Genomic DNA, 6,025 nt, shown 5'->3' on the forward strand with positions numbered 1-6,025 from the left:
TATCCTTCTTTACCCTTCCGATTCTTTTTCTTTCTTAATATTCTTCTCTGTGTATTTTTCTCCATATCTCATACTATTTTTCCTCTATCGTTGCTTTACTGCTTTTCATGATTAAGGAACAAATTTTAAGATTTTCCAATTTGTTGTTCAAGTATCCTTCCCTAACTACTATTAAATACTATTTAATCTAAAAAGTGTTCAAAAATGATCCTAACCAAATTATATTTTATTGTTTATGGTGCTATGTTGGTAAGAGACACAAACGGATCGTTAGCCATTTATGGGTACACCTTCCATACCAAGTGCTTTAATGTATGTGCTAACAATGGGTAGTACACGGAGAAATGAGTCAGTGAGATTCCTCTTCCATTGATCCATCATTAGAAGTCTTGTACCTTTTGAATATCTGGTATCTTTCGTTACCTTGTCACCCAATTAGTCTCTGGACTACGATTTAAATTGTGCCATTACCATCATATCGTTCATTCATTTATTTTTTTTTTTATAACTGGAAGCTACTTTCATTACTGTTGGCTTTTAATTGTTCTGTAGACAACATTAATATTTCATGTAGAGTTCATAACAACTAGTATAGTTTTTGTATTAATTTTGAGATATGTTCCATGCGTTGATGAGGAAAAAGATCAGGTGCAGCCAAGTGTCCAGGCGGTGTGTGTCAACTTGCTTTTGTACTAGTGGTCCCGTGGTACCATGCTTGCAAAGTGCCATTTCATTGGAAAAAAATAATGAAACTCAATAGAAATTATTCTAAAGTTGTTTGTTTTCTCACACAGACTCATAAAGGTTCAGAACCTTTATTTAAGCTTTACTGAATAAGGTTTTAATCAGTAATCTCAAATTACATACATGGATTCTCATGACTGTTTCTTTCTATCTCGTATAATCCAGAAATCACTTCCTTTCTCTTTTCTGATTCTTACATTTCTTTTTTTTTTGGTTGCCTCTTTCTCTCTTCCTCCACTCTCCTTTGTAATGTTTGCTTCAGGATCTGAGCTAGAAGAAAATCACTGTTTAATGCCCTAGTGACCTTTACTCATGAAAAAAATATGTTTCAGTCTTATTTTGATTTGCTCGTCCTCTCTGAGTTAATTAGACTCGCATAAAAACGGTTTTGCTGATTTGATGATTCTTCAAAACTGTTGTGTATTCGTAAAGGCTTATGATTCATTTGAATCGATAGTTGGACGAAGAGACGTGGGAGGAACACGAAATACGATTCATTTTGGGCGGATGATAGATGAATTTATGTAATAATAGACAAATTTTGCTATAGGCTATGAAATTATGAATATCGCGATCTGCTTCTTATCGGTGCCAATTTTGACTTATAAAAACTTGAGTGACGAAAACAAACTCAAAATGGCAAATTTTGATAAAAAAAAAAAAATTTACATACAAGATCTTAGTCGCTGAATTCATGAACGAAAAAAAAACGAACAGCCATACTGATTTATTATTAGAATATTAATTCATCAAAATGAGATTGTTCTCTTTTGCTATTCATCCGTTCTTACATACAAGTATATTTCTTCCCTCAAGCATCAGTTGGTCTCCTAAAGATATTCACACGTAGCGAGTCCTTGACATTCAGATAGGAACCAAACCCCGTTCAGGGACAACAACATTTTCACCCATACCAACTACCTGGAAGCGAATAGTTTGCTTGCTTGCAGTTGGATGCTTGAGTTACAGACTAGTCTGTTTTCTACGAATCACCAGTTCTTGAAACCTGCGGGATGTGACTTTAGAAAAGAATCGAGCTTAACAGAATTAGATGAATTGTCTCCGAATAGACGTTGAAATTGATGAAAAAACTAAATATAATGTCAAAACGGAATAAACCATTAGAAAAATGTTATTATCTGAGGAACGTAAGAATGCTATAACCGCATTCTAAAACACTGGATAAAGAAGCGTTCGGTAAAGAAACGTCGCTTACGAAGACAACGTCCACAACGAACTCAATCGGAGGCTACACGAAGACGATTCTGCCCAATGAAATCAGTAGGTTTCCTGGTAACGAATGCAATTCATCATTACTTCAGAGAAACAGGTAAAGTGCTTATACTTTCAGCATAAAGCGGGATATGACTCAATCAAGTGATCATTACTATGTTAGAGGTTACGTTTATAATAAACAACACATCGAAATGATAACTAGAGGTCTATAATTACCTAAAAGACAAGAGATACAGAAAGCACACCAGAGAGAGAGAGAGACCTTTTAAAAGAACAAATAGAGACATTATATGCGATGTCCTATAGTAGAACAATGGGTAGAAAGGCGTGTTGGAAAACACCAATAAAAACCATCATGAATCTGTCTTACAAAAAGTAATATGTTTCACTAAAAACATTCGAATAGTTTTGGGGTGTGTGTGTGTTGTGTGTAAAAGCTTTTCGACCATTCTAAGCCACTGTCTGTGATAATTGCCCAAGATAAAGACGAGAATCGCTGCCAAATTTATACTTTAACTCCTTAACCTTGACAACCCATTTATGCAGAAACTTCCAAAACATCAGCCACTTCTTTTCAGCACCGGTGAGGCCATCAGCATGAAACTGAGATCTCCCTCACTTCGGGATATTAAATCCCTTCCTTTCCAAGTACCTTTTCACTAGATTCATCCAGCATATTTTAGTGTTGCTATGTCTCCTCCTCCAGTACTATTGAAATATAAATTCATCATCGGTCTATTGTCCTCTCTTCTTTTCGTATGACTGAGCCATCTCAAAACATTCTAATCAATCATTTCATATATGTTAACGTCTTTTCCACCTCTACGTACCTCCATATTCCAAGGAGTGCCGAGTCAACAATCTCTACATCTGTTCCAACTTTAGCATCGTAGACACCCCAACTCTCTTCCCAGTCTTTTACAAACGCCTACCTCTACCTCCCTAGCTTCATCTATTCTGAAAAACTCCTCTTCCCTCATCCTGCAAAATCTGCTCCAAAATGCAGATCTTAATTAACTGCATTGTATTCATTCTTTTGCTATCCATAAGAACATTTATTTCTCTATCTCTTCTTTGCAAACACGTTTGAGTTCTTTCATTTGTTTCCACATTCACTGTCCTCATCCAAGGTCTTTGCTCAGTCCATGAAATCCTCTGCAAACACCCACACGACACGCTCCATTCATGACCTTTTTTATTATCCTACATGACTGGCAAACATCTGCTGTGCTTTTCTACGGCTTTTCATATCTACGTTCATTAATAGCCATAAACACGACACACACATACACTCACACGTCTCACTTCCTTACACTAATCCAAACCAGTCCAACGTCTCTCTATAAATCCCAACATTTGCTTCTGCTCTGTCATGAAGAACACTAATCACTCTCTCCATGTTTGATGTCATAGTTTTCTCGACAACTACCAATTGCCTCTCAATGATTCCAACGTAAAGTTTTATGCAGGCCCTTGTATGGCTCACATAGCTTTCCATTTAATTTCAAGCTACTCACATAAGTGTTTCATAACGAAAAATTCATCCACACACCTTAATCCTTGTCCAAGCACTGCATTGTTCTTCCCTATCAATCATAACAACGGGGTTATTTTTTTAATCAGATCCCTACCATGCATACCTACCATTATATATATATATATATATATATATATATATATATATACTAACATATATACAAATATATATATATATATAAATATATATATATGTATATACACATACATACATTATATATATTTTTATATATATATATGTGTGTATACACACAAACATAAACAAATCACACACATTTATATATATATATATATATATATATATATATATATATATATATATATATATATATATATATATATATATATATATATATATATATATATATATATATAGGACTCTGAGGAATGGAGGGAGGTTTCATCGGAAGCTTGCCCTACGATTTCAAAATCACTTAGGAAATAAAAGATTTGCACCGTTTGCTAGTCATGTTCCTTTATGTACAAAAACTTCCTGTTCAAGTACAGCCTGCTCTATACAACACCACGATGAGAGTCGATCCACACTTAGCGTTATTTTGCGGGACCTGATGAAAGCCCCAAGATTACATCTCGGCGAGAGTATTTATAAGCCACCGTGGAACACATAAGGCAAAAATACAGTGCTCTGAATTTAAAAGCTGACTGTTGTTCTCCGGTTTCCTAAGAATCAGTTAGGAATAGACAGTAAAAGTGTTTCTTGTTTGTTTGCTAAGTGGAAATTTAAAACTGTCATCATTCGCAAAGGGCAGAAAACATAAAATCAAGTTTTTAGTTACTAAAAGTGCAGGGATTTTTAGCTGAAATTTGTTTATCAAGGATCTTTGGAGATATTTCAAATAAAAGTTTCGGATAACTGCTATTTTTAGATATTATCTGAGACACCCAACCTCATTATGAAAAAAAATAACATTCAACGTGAATTTTGTTGCTAACGGTTGTATCATCGTTCTGAAAACTGACGATGCAGGTAAACAGGTCCTGTCCTTTGTCATCGATGGGTGTGATCAGTAGAAGTCTTCATGGTCATTCCCATAATTAGATAAATACACACACTGAAGATATATATATATATCCACACAATATTTCTTGTATATGTATACATATATACACTAACTAATGCTATTCTCTCTGCATTTTACACATGTTTAATCTATTTATTAATTAATAATAATTTTCTTTTCTTTTTTAATAAGTAAGATCTCTTCTTTCTGTATTTCCATTTACCTTCTCTTACTTCTTCCCAATGAACACCACATTCTTTGGAAGTTTGAATTTTAAGTCAGTAAAGTAGTTACACTTGGTTATCCAGGACCACTGAGCTGATTAACAGCTCTTGTAGACTGGCCCGGAAGGATTAGATTTATTTTACGTGATAAGAACAAATTGGTTTCATAACAAGGGACCTACATTTATTGTGGAATCGAACACATTATAGCGAGAAATTAATTCTATCACCAGCAATAAATTCCTCTTATTCTTCATTGGTGGTCCGGACATTCGAACTCGCGGCCCTGCAGTGACCTTGTTGACTTGTTCCATATGAATAGGGTCCATCTTCTGAATAATAATAATAATAATAATAATAATAATAATAATAACAATAATAATAATAATAATAATAAATAAAGTCACGTATGAATTTAGCGGCAACACTGATGAAAGTATTTGTGGGGGGATAGGTTTTGTAAATTTAAATTCGTAAATTGTGTTTGCAAAAACTTGTACATCATCGAAATACATATCAAACATTTTCTAATATGTTCCAATGAGAAAGGACGCTATAATCATAATAAAGTTTATGGGAGGATCAAAATTTGATGTTGACATTGATATTAACGCATTATCAGATTCTTTTCTTTCATCATGCGTAAGAGGGATAAAGAAGGTTAATATCCTTTTTCAGGAAGCTTTGAATGAGAATTTAGATATCGCTTATGACAAGCTCTTGCCCGTGTTTATTGGGGAGATTACAGTGAATGTTTGAACTCATTCAGATTCCTAAAACAGCAATTTTTTTTTATTCATTGTACAACCAACATCTGTCCTGTAAAATAACGCATACTGGCATTGGCACTACAAATCTATCGATTACAGTTGGCACAGAGCGAACGTAATAACCCATTTGTTTATTATCTTGTTCCTGTACGACACTGTCACTTTAGTTTGTTTTGACTGGTGCGTCAACGTCATTTCAATGTTTGCAAGAGCAACAGACATCCAGGAGCGGGTATTTAGTCGTGTGACCGTATATCTGTTTAGTTTATCAATGATAATAACAGTGACTGTGACTGGATGGATGCCCAATCAATGACAGCTTAACTAAATTAGCGGTATATCAAATCTACGAAAATATGCCTGAAATTTTGGAATCGCCGTGAATATAGCACAAGTGTCGTGATCTGAGTCGTATGTTTATTTGATATATACAGCCAGACCTAATGACTTCATTTTGAAATCTGTGTGAGACTGAGTTCGTTGTATATTGGAA

The sequence above is a fragment of the Macrobrachium rosenbergii genome, chromosome 52 (genome assembly GCF_040412425.1).
Source record: "Macrobrachium rosenbergii isolate ZJJX-2024 chromosome 52, ASM4041242v1, whole genome shotgun sequence".
Lineage (NCBI taxonomy): Eukaryota > Metazoa > Arthropoda > Malacostraca > Decapoda > Palaemonidae > Macrobrachium > Macrobrachium rosenbergii.